The 17703-nt window shown below is 50.5% G+C and overlaps 1 protein-coding gene across 4 annotated transcripts in view; it reads right to left on the bottom strand.

Annotated features, from left to right (window-relative positions):
- The window catches only part of IFT81 (intraflagellar transport 81), a 198183-nt gene that overhangs the window by 107543 nt on the left and 72937 nt on the right, over positions 1-17703 (bottom strand). For 2 of the 4 annotated variants that reach the window (XM_089323094.1, XM_089323099.1), the window contains exons 2-3: positions 12861-13056; positions 11267-11441 (exon numbers count right to left, since the gene is read on the bottom strand). The gene's annotated coding sequence lies outside the window, so the exon portion shown is untranslated. Of the gene's footprint in view, positions 1-11266; positions 11442-12860; positions 13057-17703 lie in introns of those variants that run through there. The other 2 variants (XM_089323093.1, XM_089323095.1) reach the window with 2 other exon arrangements.

Raw genomic sequence — 17703 nt, 5'->3', positions numbered from 1 at the left:
AGGGGCCCAAGGACTTGGCCCATCTTCTACTGCTATCCCAGGCCATAGCAGAGAGCTGGATCGTAAGTGGAGCAGCCGGGACTAGAATTGGTGCCCATATGGGATGCCAGCGTCTCAGGCCAAGGCTTTAACCTGCTGCACCACAGCGCCGGCCCCACTTTCTGTATCTTGTACTTGGAGGAAAAATACCAGTGGTAATGATGAGAAGGAAGTAAAGCAGGTCTGGTTGAAGCAGCTGGACAGGAAGCAGTGTTGGAGGGTAGGAACCAAGGGCGGATCCTGTGGTGTCCCTAACTCCCACCTGGGGCCGCACATGGCGTCGTGGCCAGTGAGAGCTCACTGGGTGCTAAGTTAACAGCATCAGGCCCTTTCAAATTCTGGGAACCCCAATTTTTGTGGTATCCTCCTCACATCTCTGTGCTTTGGAGCGGCAGACCCCAGCCTGAGCCCCGCCCTGTAGGAGGAGTCCCGATCAGCCTAACCCAGGGCTTCTCAGCCTTGGCACTGACATTTGAGGCCAGGTCGGCACTGCCCTACTCCTAGAAGGACATCTGGCAGCATCCCCGGTGTCAGTCAACTGGTAAGCAGTAGCATCGCCCCTTCAGCTCTCAGCTGTGACAATCAAGAATGTCCCCCGGGAGACAAAAATCACTCCCGGCTGAGAACCCCAGGACTAAGCCTTCATGTCAATCACATTCACCTGGCCCTTGATTGGTTTACACAAGGCCATGTGACCCACATTTAACCAATGAGATGTGAAAGCAAATCTGGGGGAGGCGGTTCCTTTTATAAAGAGCAGCAAAGAAAATAGTGTTTCCTCTTCCCCGGGTGTTGCCTTACTCCAGTGCAACCTCTGGGAGAGGTGCTCCCTTCCTGTAACTGTAAGGGGAGCTCACCCATGGGTAAATGCATCAGGAGGAAGGCAAAGAAATGGAGAGAATTTGCCAGTGTTGCTGCATTGCTACGTTAGCCACCTTGCAGTTGTTCTAGGAAGCAAATGTTATTAAGTACTGGAGGTAATACGAATTCAGCTTTTGTGTTACAGCATCGTAGCTAGGGCGGGAGTCTGCTGAAGACATTGCACACGCGTCAGATGAAGTGACCATCAAGAGCAGAGACTGTTGGTTGGGGTGTGCATGCCGACTCTGGGTTGGGGATGGAGGCCTCGTTTGCTAGCCCCCTTGTGAGAACTTCTGTTGAGCTAAAGCTACGCCAGTTCCTTGTGGAATTGGCAGAACTGGGACCAACAGCGAGACCCAGAAAGGGGCTTAACTTCTGCAAAATGAGGAGTATTTGTACCAGCTCCCATTAGGTTTTATCACGTCCAAACTGCTACAAAACATGAACTTCTATTGCTTTTCTCTTTACATTTTTTTTTATTTATTTGAAAGGCACACACACACACACACACACACACAGATAGGGAGAAATCCTACATCCACTGGTTCACTCCTCAAATGTCTACAACAGCTGGGGTTAGGCCAGGCCAACACCAGAAGCCCAGAACTCAACCCACACAGGTGGCAGGCTCCCAACTACTTGAGCCATCCTGCTGTCTCCCAGTGTGCACTTGAACAGGAAGCTGGAAATGGAAGCAGACGTGGGACTGGAACCCAAGCTCTCCAACATGAGATGCAGGTGTCCCAGGGGGCTTCTCGGCTGCTGTGCCATACGCCTGCCCCTTGTGTCATTTTTAAGCTGAGTCCACCAAACAGCCTTGTGGATGTCACACAGCCCACACATACAACACCGTGTGCATACCATCTGAACGGTCTAAATTTAGGATGTGGTGAAACCAAAATCACCAGTCAACTGTTTACATGCGGCCTTGCTTCTGAAGCTCTGCTCCCTCCTCTGAGCACTGTGGCAAGACTTTGTTCTGAGGACAAAACAAGGCCTTCCGTGAAGAGCGACAGGCACCACTCCCGGCCAGGTTTCTTGTCTGGGGTTAACAGCAGCAACGCAGACCTGATGGTCAATGTTGGTGCACTGCTGCCCTCTGCTGGTCAGGAGCCACGGCGGGTTACCCAGGGAAAGGGGCCTTGGAGAGGGACCCCTGGGAAACAGATGGAGGGCAGGGTGGGAAAGCTTTTGTCCAAGGGCTCGGACCCAGCCCTCAGCAAAGCAGAGTCTGGAATGTGGGCCGCCTGAGCCCTAGCCCTTCCTAGAGGCAGCACCAGGCGGACTGGAGACCCCATTCTGGTTGCACCTTAGCCAGGCTCTCAGAGGTTTGCTGTGCTCATCCTTTGCTTCACACCGGGGTGACCACCCGCGTCCCTGAGGACCAAAGTTCTGTTGGATGCTTGGTGCTCTACAAAAACGAGCTGGGATCCTTCCTTTGTAAGGTAGGCCAGAAAGTAAGGCTCAGAGAGCTTAAGACGTTTGTCCAAGGTCCGACAGCCAGCAAGCAGAGGAGCTGAACTCTACTTGAGACCCCAGAGCCACGCTCTACCTGCCATCGAAACTAAACAAGCAAACAAGCAAAACAAAGCAGAACATCACCGCGGCTTCTGCTGCTGATGGGACTTGAAGCAATCTTGCTTTCTTTGGACAGCACAAATGGCATTTTTTTTTAAAAAAAAAAGATTTACTTTATTTATTTGAAAGGAAAAGTTACAGAGAGAGAGAGAGAATTTCCATCCACTGGTTCACTCCTCAGATGGCCACAATGGCAGGCACTGAGCCAGCCTAAAGCCAGGAGCTTCTTCTGGGTCTCCCACATGGGTTCAGGGACCCAAGCACTTGGGCCATCTTCTGCTGTTTTTCCCAGGCCATTAACAGGGATCTGGATTTAAAGTGGAGCAGCTGGGATGCGAATCAACGCCCATATGGGATGCTGGCACCGCAGGTAGTGGCTTAACCCACTACACCACAGCACCAGCCCCTAAATGGTCTTTCCTAGGCAGACACACGATGAAGCAATAGTGAAGGGGAGATATTTGGAGCACGTGCCATATGCTGGTGACAGGCAAACCCACTATCTCCGCTAATTCTCCTACTGACGAACACATATACGGTCTTGATTCTTGTCTGCAACACTGAGGTACAGATAAGAGTGCTGAATTCAAAGAGGTTAAGAAATGCGCCCAGGGGCTGGCATTGTGGCACAGCAGGTAAAACCTCCGCCTGAAACACCGGCACGCCAGTTCATGTCCCGGCTGCTCCACTGCTGGTCCAGCTCCCTGCTAATGGCCTGGGAAAAGCAGCGAGACGGCCCAAGTGCTTGGGCCCCTGCACCCACGTGGGAGACCCGGAAGAGGCTCCTGGCTTCGGCCTGGCCCAGCACTGGCCACTGTGGCTACCTGGGGAGTAAATCAGCAGATGGACACTCTCTCTCTCCCTCTCCATCTCTGTGAAACTCTTTCAAATAAATACATAAATCTAAAAACAAAACAAAACAGAAATTTGCCCAACATCATTCAGTGAAGGCTGGCATTCAGACTCAGTCCTCCTGCCCTGCTTGAGGTTAGTACCGTTGGTTCACCCCCCAATGGCCGCTGCGGCCGGCGCACCGCACCGATCTGAAGGCAGGAGCCAGGTGCTTCTCCTGGTCTCCCATGGGTGCAGGGCCCAAGCACTTGGGCCATCCTCCACTGCAACCGGGACAGAATCCGGCGTCCCGACCGGGACTAGAACCTGGTGTGCCAGCGCCGCAAGGCGGAGGATTAGCTTAGTGAGCCGCGGCGCCGGCCCGCTCCTAGGTTTTTTTATCCAAAGGAATTGAGAGCTGTATCTGGGGTAGCAGTGCGGACACAGTCGCGACACCTGCATTCCATTTCAGATTGCCTGAGCTCAAGTCCCAGCTCCGCTCCTCACTCTGGCTTCCTGCTGGTGCCCACCCTGGGAGGCAGCAGGTGCCCGCTCAAGTAGTCGGGTCCCTGTCACCCCTGGGGGAGACCTGCACTGAATTCTCAGCTTCCAGCTATGGCGTGGTTCAGCCCCAGGTGTTGCAGGCAGCAGATGGGATTTCTCTCTCTCTCTCTCTCTCTCTCTCAATAAATATCTAAATTAAAAAAAAAATGAATTGGAAGCAGGGACTCAAATACTTGGGCCCAAATGTTCATAGTAGCACTACAGCACTACCCACAATAGAATATTATTTGGCCATGAAAAGGAATGAAGCAAAGACCTCGTAACGTATGATCCCATTTACATGAAATGTCCAGAATCAGTGACTCATTAAAATAGAAGGAAAATGGGTGACTACCAAGGGCTGGAGGAGGTGGGGCTGGAGAATAGTTGCTCAAGGGGTATGGGCTTTACCGTGGGGGGAGACGAAAATGATTTGCTGACAGAGGCGGCGGTTGCATAACTGTACAAGATGTCACTCAATTATGCACTTTAAAATAGTTAATTTCATGTTATGTGAATGTCACCTCAACTAAAAAAAAATTAACCCCAAGCATGCCTTCTCTTCCTCCCTGCTTGGTTATCCTTGCACACACGTCCCTCTCACATAAGCCTCAGGCCCTCCGCAGCCACAGGTTCCACATTTGTAGGTTCCAGCGGCACATTCAACCAACCGCAGATCAAAACCACAGTGAGGGAGAGCACGTTGTGGTGCAGTGGGTTAAGCTGCTGCCTGAGATGCCAGCATCCCGTATGAGCACCGGTTCAAACCCCAGCTGCTCCACTTCCAATTCAGTCCCCTGCTAATGCACCTGGGAAAGCAGTGAAAGATGACCCAAGTCCTTTGAGCCCCTGCCATCCACATGGGAGACCTGGAAGAAGCTCCTGGTTCCTGTCTTCAGCCTGGTCCAGCCCTGGCCATTGCAGTCATTCAGGGAGTGAATCAGCAGATGGAAGATTTTTAACTCTGCCATTCAAAAAAATAAATAAATCTTTAAAAACAAATACAGTAAGGCCTTCGATTGTTGTGCCTGAACTGAAGATGAGCAGACCTTTTTTTAGGTCATTATTCCCTGAACAAAACAGTATAACAACTATTTACGGGGCTTTCACACTGCAGTGGGCATTGTAAGTAAGCAATCGAGAGGCCATTTAAGTACACAGGCAGGTTGCGTAGGCTCTGTGCAGACTGCCACTTCATAGGAGTTTGACATCCATGGGAGTCCTGGATACATGCCCTGCGGATGCTGAGGACAAGTGTATTTCTCTGGCTTGTGCACCTGTCAGCCACCCTGCTTCTTGAGAATATAAGCTGCAAGAAGGGGGGGCTTTGGGTCTCTCTCATTAACTCACATATTCCCAAAGCGTCCCAGGCACTCAGTAAACATTTGCTGAACAAATGAATCCCGAAAGGCGTGCGGATGAGGCAGGGTCACCTACCTCCACCCCGTCTCCAAGTCCACTGTGCTCTTGACCCCCGAACCTGTGTACAACGGTCTCAGTCTGTGCTCTTGCTGCCCTTTTGCTTCCGGAGAGCTGTGGCCATGGGCTTTCTCTCAGCCCCAGACCCTGGCAAACCTTCCTCCGCTCAGAGTCCAAGATGGGGGGTGACATAAGAAGATAGTGAATCCATCACGATGCATAAAGTCTGTCTGCTGAGCCGCTCTCGGCTTCCCGCAGTAATTTGGGGGACCCCAAATCCTATCCCCCCAGCCAGGATCTCATTCCCCAGCTGCTGCATGGGTGGCAGGAATGTGCCAATAACTATTACCTGAACAGCCACTCTGACACAGCCTTGGACCAGGCTACCAAATGAACCCTATAATCCTTCCTTCCTTCATTCATGTGGGTATCAAACACTCAATGAGCATGTACTATGTGCCAGACACTGCACCTCGCGCTGTGTCCCCTGATTTCAGGGATGTTAACACAGTCAGCATGTCCTAGCCGTTACACAGCAGTTCGTCCTGGGCACTGCAGGGTGCTCGGCCACACCCCAGGTGTTAGGAGCACTCCCTCGAGTCCTGACATCTAAAAAGGTCTCCAGACCTTGCCAATGTCCTCTGGGATACACAATCACCCCTGGTGGAGACCCAGGGATGAAGTAGCCAACACTCTTGTTTTCTAAGCCCTTATATCCTGGGCCAGGCACTGTGGTACAGCCGGTTAAAGCCCCGGTCTGCAACAGTGGCATCCCGTATGGGTACCGGTTCTAGTCCCAGCTGCTCCTCTTCCAATCCAGCTCTCTGTTGTGGCCTGGGAAAGCAGGGGAAGATGGCCCAAGTCCTTGGGCCCCTGTGCCCACCTGGAAGACCCAGGAGGAGCTCCTGGCTCCAGGCTTTGGATCAGCACAGCTCCGGCCATTGTGACCAATTGGGGAGTGAACCAGTGGAGGGAAGACCCACTCTCTGCCTCTGCCTCTCTGTAACTCTGTCTTTCAATTAAATAAATATCTTTAAAAAAAAAAAGACCTTATAAAAGACCTTATATCCTATCATCATCATCGTCGTCGTCATCATCATCAATTTATAGCTGCAGTTCACTGAACATTATTAGGCAGCAGGCATAGCACTGAGAATTAGTCATCTCACTTAATTCCTTAATGAAAATCAGGCAGTCGGAGTCCTTTCTTCATGTATGGCAACCCCAGGGTCACTTGGGATGTGAGAGGTGAGCTTTGGAGAAGGAAATATAGTTATTCCATTTCCACTTAATCAGAGAAGCTGAGTGGTGGGTGGAGCTGTAAAGGAAGGGGAGGGACTGGGCGGGCAGATGCTAAGTGGGAGGCTGTTCCAGGCACAAGAGGAATTGGGGTGGGTACGCGAAACGCAAGGAGACAGCAAGCCGAGGGAAATTTGGTTTGACTGGGAGAAAAGGAGAGGGAGAAGAGGGAGCTTTGTGGAGAGCAATGACATGGCAGCGAGAAGGGCAGAGATCTTCAGGTCGGGACTCTGCCACCATCTGCCCCACTCTTCCAGGAGGTGTGCAGGACCCAGGTGCTCTCCCACCACTTCCTGGGGGCTCCAGAAACCCTGAGCTCAACCTCCTGAGCCGCCCCTCCGCTCTGGCCCCCCCTTTCTGCTTGCTGTCCCTGTTTACCCCATGTCACCACCTCCATGCTCCAGCCTGGTGACTTGACCCTGGTTCCAGCCCATCTCACTGGCTTCTCCACGTGGCTTGGAGCCCTTGAGCCAGACGGAGACTACCCTGAAGAATTCTGCGTCACTGGCTCAACACCACGGGCCCAAGTGAGCCAACGAATGAAGATGCTGTCTGTGTGGGAGGGGTCTAGAGAATGAGGCTGCGTTGTAGTCAGGTGTATTTCACTGTGAGGAATAGATATTCAGTGACACGACGCAACACAACAAGGGCTTATTCTGTAGCTGCTTGAAGAGAAATATGAAGACAAGAGTTGGTGGAAAAAGGAAAAGAGAAGGTGCAATTCAGTTGGGCTTCTTTAGGTTCTGGAACGAGGAAGGAGTTCTCTCCTGAGGACCACTCTGGGGAGCCCTGGAGCTGCTGGGTCATCGTGCCACAGCTCCTCAGCTCCTCTCTGTCTTTTCTCTGGCTCTGCTCCTGCCTTTTGTTTCACGACCTAAATTTCCATCTAGTCAACCCAGCTTTATTCTGCCTTTCCTTTCTATTCTCTGTAGCAGAATGCCCTGCTGGAATTAAACTAAGGGTTCTTATCTCCGCTTTAAGGAGCGAGGAGGTGACTCACTGATGCAAGGCAGGCATTGTCCCTTCCCAGGAGTGATGTGCTCAGCTCGGGATTAAAAGGCAGAGGCTGCCAGAACATGTGGATATCTTGGTGGATTAAATTCTTTAAAGTCTTATTTCTTCAAAAGCTTAATAAAGAATTACCATATGACCCAGGGATTTCACTACTTGTTTTATGCCCAAAAGAAATGAAAACAGGAACATGAACAGAAATTAGTATAACTACGTTTATAGCAGCGTTATTTACAACACTCCAAAAAGGTAGAAATACCCAAATGTCCATCAATAGATGAATGGATAAATAAAATGTGGTCTAGCCACACAATGGAATATTAGTAATGCTTTAAAAGGAATGAACTTCTGACGCATGCTACACACAGATGAACCTGGAAGACACGGTGTGAAGTGGAATAAGCCAAACAAAAGGACAGATACTGCACAATTCCAATTGCACGACATACTTAGAAAGCCAAAGAGATGGAAAACAAAAGGGCAGATGCAAGAAACGAGGGTGGTGGGGGGGGACCACAGTACTGTTCAGAGGCAACCGAGTTTCGGTATGTGAGGATTGAAGTGTTCTGTTTCCAAAGCTGTCCCGTTTAGACTGATGGAAAAAAACAACAGGTCCTCAGCCCTCCAAAAGCCTCAGATGCTTCTCTACCACCCACCATGGATAGGAGAGTCCCAGGTTTTCCACCCATCTCCAACCTTTGTGTTTAGGTTGTGGAAGATCCCAGTTATTATGTGATGTGGCCATCCAAGAAATATTTTTGCTTTTTTTTTCTTTGTAAAGATTTATTCATTTGAAAGGTAGAGTTAGAAAGACAGAGAGAGGGGGAAAGACAGAGAGAGAGAGAGGAATTCCATCTGATGGCTCACTCCCCAGATGGCTGCAACAGCCAAAGCTGGGCTGATCCGGAGCCAGGAGCCAGGAGCCAGAAATGAAGCAGTTAGGACTCTAACTGGCGCTCACATGGGATGCTAGAGCCACAGATGGAAGCGTCACCTACTATGCCACAGCATCGGCCCCAGAAACAGGTTTTTTTTTTTTTTTTTAAAGCTCCCAAAGAGAATGTGTGTATTTGGCTTGGGCAGAGAGTAGGGAGGGGAAGACCTTGGAGTTAAAGGAAATCCAGCACTTCTAAGAAGGAAAGAACAACTATGCCCAATAGAAGTTGAATGAACCAAGTCACTCCCAGTGACTGGGTACAGTCAGGGGGCAGAGAAAAGCTTTCTGCCCTGTGCTGAGGGGCTGGCAAGGCTGAAAGTCCCAGGGAAGATGGCTTGAGGGAAGGAGGGACTCTGAAATATAGCCAGCTTTAGCAGGCCACACAGCAGACTCATAGAATGACAAATGCCCTAAATAGCACTCAGAATCAGCCCTTAAGGCATTTGGATATGACTGAAAAGCCCATGAGGGCATTTCAGGCATGGAAAGCCAAGCCACTGTGGTAAAAAAAATGACCTACACAAAGGATCTCTGTGAGTGAGACCCCAGTGGAAAGAAGTGGCCATCAAAGAAGGAGGTACTTTTCTCTGAAGGGAGGAGAGAACTTCCACTTTGCTTTTGGCCGTGTCTAAATAATGTCAGAGTCTGTGGACTCAAAAGGCTTCCATAGCCTTGGCAGCTCATGACAAGAGCCTCGGGTGTCATTGTTAAATCAACAACAGGAGTTACTGTGCACTTGCTCCACATGTAGGACCTCTGCCTTAATGAGTTGTACTATGAGAATTAATGGTAAAACTTGTCACCAAACAGTACTTCATACTTTGTGGGTCTCTGTGGGTGCAAACTGTTGAAATCTTTACCTAGTATAGAATTGATCTTCTGTATATAATTAAAAATGAATCTTAATGAAGATTTGGATTGGAGAGGGAGTAGGGGTGGGAGGGTGGGTATGGGGGGAAGAGCTGCTATATTCCAACAGCTGTACCTATGAAATTTATATTTATTAAATAAAAGATTTCTAAAAAATAAAAAATAAATAAATACAATCAGCCTTCTCCTGTATGCTGGGCCTGGTAGCAAAGCGATGCAGCTTTCTTTGTGCTGTCTCCTGTCTCAAGAACAAATGTAGGGGGCTGGCGCCTGCAGTGCTGACATCCTATATGGGCTCCGGTTCTAGTCCCGGCTGCTCCACTTCCAATCCAGCTCTCTGCTATGGCTTGGGAAAGCAGCAGAAGATGACCCAAGTCCTTGGACCCCTGCACCCACGTGGGAGACCCGGAGGAAGCTCCTGGCTCCTGGCTTCGGATCGGCACAGCTCCAGCCATTGTGGCCACCTGGAGAGTGAACCAGCAGATGGAGGGCCTCTCTCTCCCTCCCTGCCTCTCCTTCTCTCTCTGTATAACTCTTTCAAATAAATAAATAAATCTTTTCTTAAAAAAAGAACAAATGTAGGTGATCATAATAAACACATTAGAAACCAGTGATTGCAAATCCTAAAACTCTCTGAACCATTTGGCAAGTCCTGGTGGGTTGCTACATGTGGAGGAAGGAGGCAGGAAGGTTGCAGGTCCCTATCATAACCTCAGTCACGCAGACTGTGCCAATGACAAGTTCAAGCATTCTGATTTTCAGCTCCACCCTGGAATTCCTGTTTTCCCTGCTGGCTCTCTTCTCTCACTCACTTTCAAGACAATTCTGAATTTTCTTCTCTTTCATCCTATTTCCTACTGCCTGGCTTTCCTTTCACACTCCTCAGGCAGCCCTGACCCCTGCTCCACACAGAAAATCAATACTGTCTGACTGGGGACACCCTCCTCTCCCTCAATTACCTGCCCTTTTCTCTGTCACACAGATATAATCAGCAGTGCTATCCAACAGAACGTTCTGCAATGACATTGAAATGTTCTCCACTGTCCGATGTGGTAGTCACCAACTACATGTGGCTAGTGCAACCTAAGAATTGAGTGCTGTTTTTACTTCATTTTCATCAACTTCAACATAAAAAACTACATGTGACAAGCGGATACCTTACTAAGCTACACCAGTCTAGTGTCACTCAAAGAATACCATTGTGGGGCTGTGTTGTAGTATAGCGGGTAAAGCCACCTTCTGTGACACCAGCATCCCATATGGGCACCAGTTCAAGACCCAGCTGCTCCACTTCCAATCCAGCTACCTCCTAATGTGCCTGGGAAAGCAGAGGAAGATGGCCCAAGTGCTTGGGCTCCTGCACCTTGAGGAAGATCTCCTGGCTCCTGGCTTCGGCCTGGTCCAGCCCCAGTGATTATCGTCATTTGGGGAGTGAACCAGCGGATGAAAGATCTCTCTCTCTCTTTCTCTCTCTTCCTCGCTCTGTGTAACTCTGAATTTCAACTGTCTTTGAAATAAATAAACAAATCTAAGAAAGAAAGAGAGAGAGAAAGAAAGAAAGAGAGAGAGAAAGAAAGAGGGAGGGAGGGAGGAAGGAAGGAAGGAAGGAAGGACAGACAGACAGACATTGTTGAACACCAGAGCTCTGAGGTCTCTCCTAATAACCCTGGACATCACCAAGCAGTAGACTCTTGGACAACTTCTTATAAAAATTCTAAATTAGGTGATGAGAGGGAAAGAAGAGAGGGTTAGAAAGGTACATTCAATGAGAAACTGCCACGGAAAAACACAGAGAAAAAGAATTACAATGACATATTTTTATAGTTATCCCAGTCATGGGAAAGAAACCACAGTGAACCACGGCTGAAATCTCATTACCTGTGGGAGGGTGAGAGACGTGTGTCGTCACTGCTGAGCTACCCAAGTGTTGATGTGGACACTGAGTCTACAAGGGAGGAAGAACCGAACACCTGCCAGGCAGAGGAGGGTGCAGTGTGGTCATCGGTTGAGTAATTTCAAAGCAGAGTGTCCAGTTGTCTTTGCATTTTCTACCCTAAGGCAAAAATGCTTTTGCTCACTTTCACATTTCACTACCACATTTCCCAGTTACACATCTTGAATTCTGAGAAGGTGCAGTACCGCACCCCGGCCCTCCTCCATCAACAGCCAACGGCCTGGCCATCTCCCTTAGAAGAGTTTCATTTTCTCCTGGTTTCAGACGCTTTTATCATGCAGGAAGTCCCCACCCGTGTTTACGTTTAGACTTGATTCTGTGCTGCCCCATTAATTACACGGATTTATCACTTCCCCCAGTCTCTCCTGCAGCCGCTGCCTTGTCCTGGAAATGCCCTTTCCTGGTCCTCCTGTCCTCCCTGGGCCTCCGCTTAGTCGCTGGGGAGCTGGTGCCCTTCAGGGACTGTCCTCAGCTCCCCTCTACATCAACCATACCCTGAGCTGACCTCCTGCCTCCCCTCTGGCCCTTCCTGTCCGCCTTCCATGGTGCAGGCAGGGGTCTTTCCCAAGTGCAAACGAGACCACGCTCCCCTCCTGTTCATAAACCCGCCTGTTGCTCTCGCGGTAGACCCCAGACTCCTCGAGACCAGCACACAGGCTGCATGCCGTTTTCTCCCCCATGGTCTCGGGTGCGAGGGGCATATTTGGGAGGCGACGTTCGGAAGGAGACGGTAGAAGCGAGCCACGTGCTTGTTGCAGGCATCTGGGCTTCTTCCCACGCGGGACCTTGGGGAGATTGCCTAGTAGGGCCTCAGTGCTGTCCCACCTGAGAGGGGAACTGGGGTATTCGGCCAGCAGCACCCCCAGCCTCGCAGGTCTACATTTCTGTGAGCCACACGTCTCTCCTCTCTCCCTCCCTCGTGCCTCTCCCTGAGACAGGGGACCCTGAGATGGTGTTCCGAGGCCCCGCCCATGGTCACAGCTGATTGGACCACGGGCAAATAGTTACACCAATCAGATTCACCGTTGGGCCACTGGCTTCCCAGAAGCCCCGGAAGCGGGAAAGATGGCGCCTAGAAATACGCAGTGTGTGTGCGCGAGACAGTGAGGGCGGGCGGCACAGGGTCAGCCCGCTGAAAGGAAAACCGCAGGGCAGAGCAGTTTAGTTCGACTCTATTAATAGGTTCTCGTGAAGCTGGCCCACATTTCCTGCACTTGAGTTCTGTGTGACGAGTGTCTACAACAACAACAAAAAACCCTCTCTTTTCTGAAAAAAGTCACTTGACTTTTTCAGTCATAGAAACAAATGCATACAAAAACCGGGGACTAAGAAATTCACCCTCAGACCCTTCAATCCCTGTTCCTGGCTTCCTGCTTCCTACAAAGAAACAGAGGCCGCCATTTTCCACTTTCCACCCAGGCCATCATGTTTTTCAAATGACTCATGTGCGCCCCTCTTAGCTCCTCCCCCAACATGTGCCCTTGACCCCCAGTGGCCCTCATTAAAAACCCGTCTTACCTCTATTTCCCCTCACAGCCAAGCTTACAGGAAAGGTAGTCCTCGCGCCGTCTCCTCCCTCACGAGTCCTTACTCGAACTGTTACTTTCTGGGAGCAGGAACCGTTTCTGAAGATGTGATTTGAAGTGTGGGTGGCATCTTTGGGTCTGGAGGTTCAGAGGCCGTGCAGGGGTGGAGCTCGGAAGGCAGGTTTGGCCTGGAGACAGATTTTGCATTTGGTGATTTTTTTTTTTTAAAGACAAACATACACATAGTAGAAAAAATGCAGTCATGATAAAGGTAAGTCTCACGCAGACGCTAATTCTTCCAATTTTCTCAACAGAGAGCACCTTGTTTATCTGTCCAGATACATAAGTTCATGGGCATGGGGCTCGAGCCATCACATGGGGACTGTGCTTGGAAAGCACCTGTTGGTGTTGCCTTATTGAAATTCTTCATATTTAAAAATGAATTTATTTTTAAAACTTTATTTGAAAGGCAGAGATACAGAGAGAGAGAGATTCTTCTGTGTACTGGTTCACTCCCAGATGCCTGCTACAGACATTGCTGGGCTAGGTCAAAGGCAGAAGCCGAGAATTCAGTGCAGGTTTCCACAGGGGTGACAGGGACCCAAGTACCTGGGACACCACCTCCTGGGGTGCACATTAGCAGGAAGCTAGAATTGGAACCAGGACCTACACCTAGGCACTTCGATGAAACAGTTAATGTTTGATTAAGGGATTCCACATTTTTGTTTTGCACTGGGCCTATAAATTGTGTAGTAGTTCCTGTTTCCAGCTACCTTCTCTGATTATTAAACATATGCCCTTCCTTCCATCCATTTTCTCTTTCAGCATTTTATGATTTTTAAAATAATGTGAGTGGATGAAATTTCCAGGAAGAAGATGCAATAGATATTAGCACTGTTCACCAGGTCTCTCTGCTGTTTTTCATGCTGGGTACATGAGGGACATAAGGGAGGATTACGGTCTTTGGCTCCCAAGGGGCTGGGCAAGATCAAGTGACTAACTTTGACCAATTAGCTATAAAGCAGTTGTGAGCACATCCTTTCTAGGTCACAGCATTTAATTGCTATTTTGAACCCTCCAGAGTTCTCACTGACATGCTCAAGACAACAGGTGCTCTGTTAGCCATGGTCTCTGAGTGACTACAGAGAGCGGAGCCTTCTGGGTAACCCAGGGTGGACATGCAGTGTGGGGAAAAATAAATCATCATTATTTTAAGTCACAGATTTTGAGGGCACTTTGTGACTGTAGCATAACCTGTCTGGTCTTGGCTGACAAACATAAAAAGTGCTGAGAGAGTTTGCTGGAACCAACATTTATGGGGAGAAGAGAGCCATAGAAAGAGAAGATGGACAAGTGTTTGGTGCAGTGGTTAAAATGCCATTTGGAATGCCTCCCATATCTGTTTCTGAGTTCAAGACCTGGCTCCACTTCCAACTCAAGCTTCCCATGAATGCACACCCTGGGAGGCAGCAGATGACAGCTTAAGTACCCGGATCCCTGCCATCCACATGGGAGACTCGGACTGAGTTCCCCGCTCCAGCCTGGCCCAGCCCTGGCTGTTCTAGGTGTTTGGGAAGTGAAATGGTGAATGGAAGATCTCTGTCGTCTCCATCTAAGTCTCTGTCTCTCTTTCAAGTAAAATGAAAATAAATTCATTTCTTAAAAGAAGGCTAATACAAAGAGTCATAGAAGTGCAAATGAGAAGCCAAAAGAACGTGGGACCCAGAGGGATCAGAGAAATCAAGGACAGAAACTGTCGCTCCCCCTCTTCGTGGAGGAGCAACACAGGACCCTGCGCTGTTCTTTCGTCTGCTCGGCCCTCCCCGGGTTTGCTGCTGGTTCTTCCCGGGTTGGCTACTATCCCTTCCACCTCCGTGGAAGGGCAGTTCCCCCGGCCACATTCCCCACTTCCGCAGGGGAGCGGCACACCGCTGGCCGGCTCTTCTCGGGGGCTGCGCAGATGTTCCCTTAGATGTTCCCCATAGATGTTCCCGGTGCATGCTGTCTCTCTCCTCCTTTATAGTCCTCCTCCGCCAATCCTAACTCGGCTGCCCACACGCCGAGTACGCTGCTCTCCTCCAATCAGGAGCAAGTCCTACAGTTTATTAGTTGAACTGGAGGCAGCTGTGCGGAAGCTGTTTACTTCTCTCCCAGCGCCATATTGTGGGAGAGCAGATGCATAGAATAAGTCTTAATTCCAGTAACTCAGTCTAGTCCGGTTTGCTCCCCACAGATCCCCCTTTCTTTTTATTTTTTGGCGTTGATACGCGCCTGTCTTCGGTGTCCCGCGGCACACACTCTGCTCTACTTGCTAGAGTTGCCACAGGCTCTTACAAGTCCTATCAATCAGGCAAACCGAATCCAGGTCCTCTCTTCGCCATGTTGTGAGGAGGTTTTTAGGCGCTGATGCGTGCCTGTGTTCGGTGACCTGCGGCTCACACTCTGGTCGAGCCGCCTGCTGGCGCTTACCGCCTTAATCAGGCAGACCGAATCCAAGCTTTCTCATTGCCGTATTGTGGGGGAGACTTATTAGTGTTGGTTCGTGCCTATCTTCGGTGACCTGCAGCTCATACTCTGGTCGAGCTGCTTGCTGGTGCTTACCGCCTTAATCAGGCAGACCGAATCCAAGCTCTCACATAGCAGTGTTGTGGGGAGGCCTTATTGATGTTAATTCGTGCCTGTCTTCGGTGACCTGCGGCGCATAAGCTGCTAGCCGCCGCAGGTGCTCATCGCCTCACTAATTGGGCAGACCGAATCCAAGCTTTCTCATTGCCATGTTGAGGGGAGGCCTTTCTATTTCTCTATTTCTCTATCTCCGGGCATTCCTATTTCTCCCATTTTACTTCTGTCTGCCAACATTCCCATTTCTCTCATCTTACTTCTAAACTTTTGTTTCTCTTATCCCTGCGGCTTCCCGGCACCTCGCCCCGCCGGCTCTGAGCTGCTTCAGCCCGCGCCTCGGCTTTGCGCGGCTTGGCTTCGCGCGCTCCGCGGTCTCCACGCCCTTCGCGTCTGCACCACGGCCTCGCGCCAGCCCCGTTCCCTATCTATTCACGCCCCGTGCTCTCTCTGCACGCGGCGGCTTCCGCGAGTAACACAGCGTAGCTTACGTGTCCGCCACTAGCATTCAATCTAAGTTCCCCGGGCTAGCCTGGCGAATTCAACCCAGCTTACGTCTCTGCCCCACGGTTTGGCTTCCCGTCCTTTGCTCCCCGGGCTAATCAGACGGATCCCAATCTGGCTTACGTTTCAGCTTCTGGTTTCAACTTTTCGCCCCCCATTCCCGGGCTAACTTGAGAATCCCAAAGTGGCTTTCGTATCCGCCTCGGCCTGCCCCCCGCGGCTTCAATTTCCCTAACACTTTTCTCTACCCGGTATGTTTCCCTAAGTTTTCTTCCAACAATATTCCTCCCTCATTTCTCCTGGCCTCTCCCCACAGTCCGCGTCCGAGTCTGTTTGTTCTAGCTTTCACTTTCGCTTTTGACCTTAGAGATTTCTCCCAGCTTCCCCCCGTAGTCCGTATCTGAGTCTATGCCTAGGCTTTCAATAGCTTCTTCCGGCACCCTTTTCGTCCGGCTTTTCCCTAGGCTGTTTGCTAGTCTCTCTCTCCGGTATTTTCCCAGTTCTTCCCGTTTCTTCCCTCCTAAGTTTCATATCCGTCCTAGGTTTCCTATCCGAGCTAGGTTTCCTATCCGAGTCACGGCACCATTATGTCGCTCCCCCTCTTCGTGGAGGAACGACACAAAACCCTGCCTAGGCTTCATATCCGAGTCACGGCACCATTATGTCGCTCCCCCTCTTCGTGGAGGAGCGACACTAAACCCTGTGCTGTTCTTTCGTCTGCTCGGCCCTCCCCGGGTTTGCTGCTGGTTCTTCCCGGGTTGGCTACTATCCCTTCCACCTCCGTGGAAGGGCAGTTCCCCCTGGCCACATTCCCCACTTCCGCAGGGGAGCGGCACACCGCTGGCCGGCTCTTCTCGGGGGCTGCGCAGATGTTCCCTTAGATGTTCCCCATAGATGTTCCCGGTGCATGCTGTCTCTCTCCTCCTTTATAGTCCTCCTCCGCCAATCCTAACTCGGCTGCCCACACGCCGAGTACGCTGCTCTCCTCCAATCAGGAGCAAGTCCTACAGTTTATTAGTTGAACTGGAGGCAGCTGTGCGGAAGCTGTTTACTTCTCTCCCAGCGCCATATTGTGGGAGAGCAGATGCATAGAATAAGTCTTAATTCCAGTAACTCAGTCTAGTCCGGTTTGCTCCCCACAGAAACCACTCCAAGGAGGAGAGTGTGGTCGGTGGTGCTGACCACACCCAACAGATCAATAAAATATGTCCGCTAGATTTGGCAACCAAGAAGTCACGAACAACCTTATTGAGAAGAGTAACCATGGAGTGGTGAACTGGTAGACAGAGGGCTGAAGGGGGATCAGTGTTAAGAGGTCATCAGAAAGACAACAAAACAATGTAAAGCCAGGGTGGGAAGCCAGGCAGCCAGGACCTGCATGCTAACCATCAGGCTTTCCTGCCTTCCTGGTGGTCCTATGGTTTCCCCTCTTCTCACAGATGAAGGTGACTGCCACTCGGAGTCCTGAGTGGAAAGTGGTGGGTAACTAACAATGGGACCATTTGCAAAGGCAAGCCACAAGGGGTAGTGAGCTGCCTGCAGCTGCCAACCATGGCAGTGGGGAGGGGGCCTTACCAACTGGGAACCTCACCAGGAGGCAAGTGGGGAGGAGGGGACTGGGGTTTCACACCCAACCTCACTGCTCTCATCTCCTGCACTGGAAGCCAGGACAGAAGGGAGCCCTGATGCAGCTCATGTGAGTGAAAAAGTAC

This window comes from Oryctolagus cuniculus, chromosome 21 (assembly GCF_051225735.1).
Source record: "Oryctolagus cuniculus isolate XC-2025 breed Fujian yellow rabbit chromosome 21, ASM5122573v1, whole genome shotgun sequence".
Classification (NCBI taxonomy): domain Eukaryota; kingdom Metazoa; phylum Chordata; class Mammalia; order Lagomorpha; family Leporidae; genus Oryctolagus; species Oryctolagus cuniculus.
Note: the sequence above shows the minus strand (reverse complement) of the source record. Positions and strands in the feature narration are given on the sequence as shown.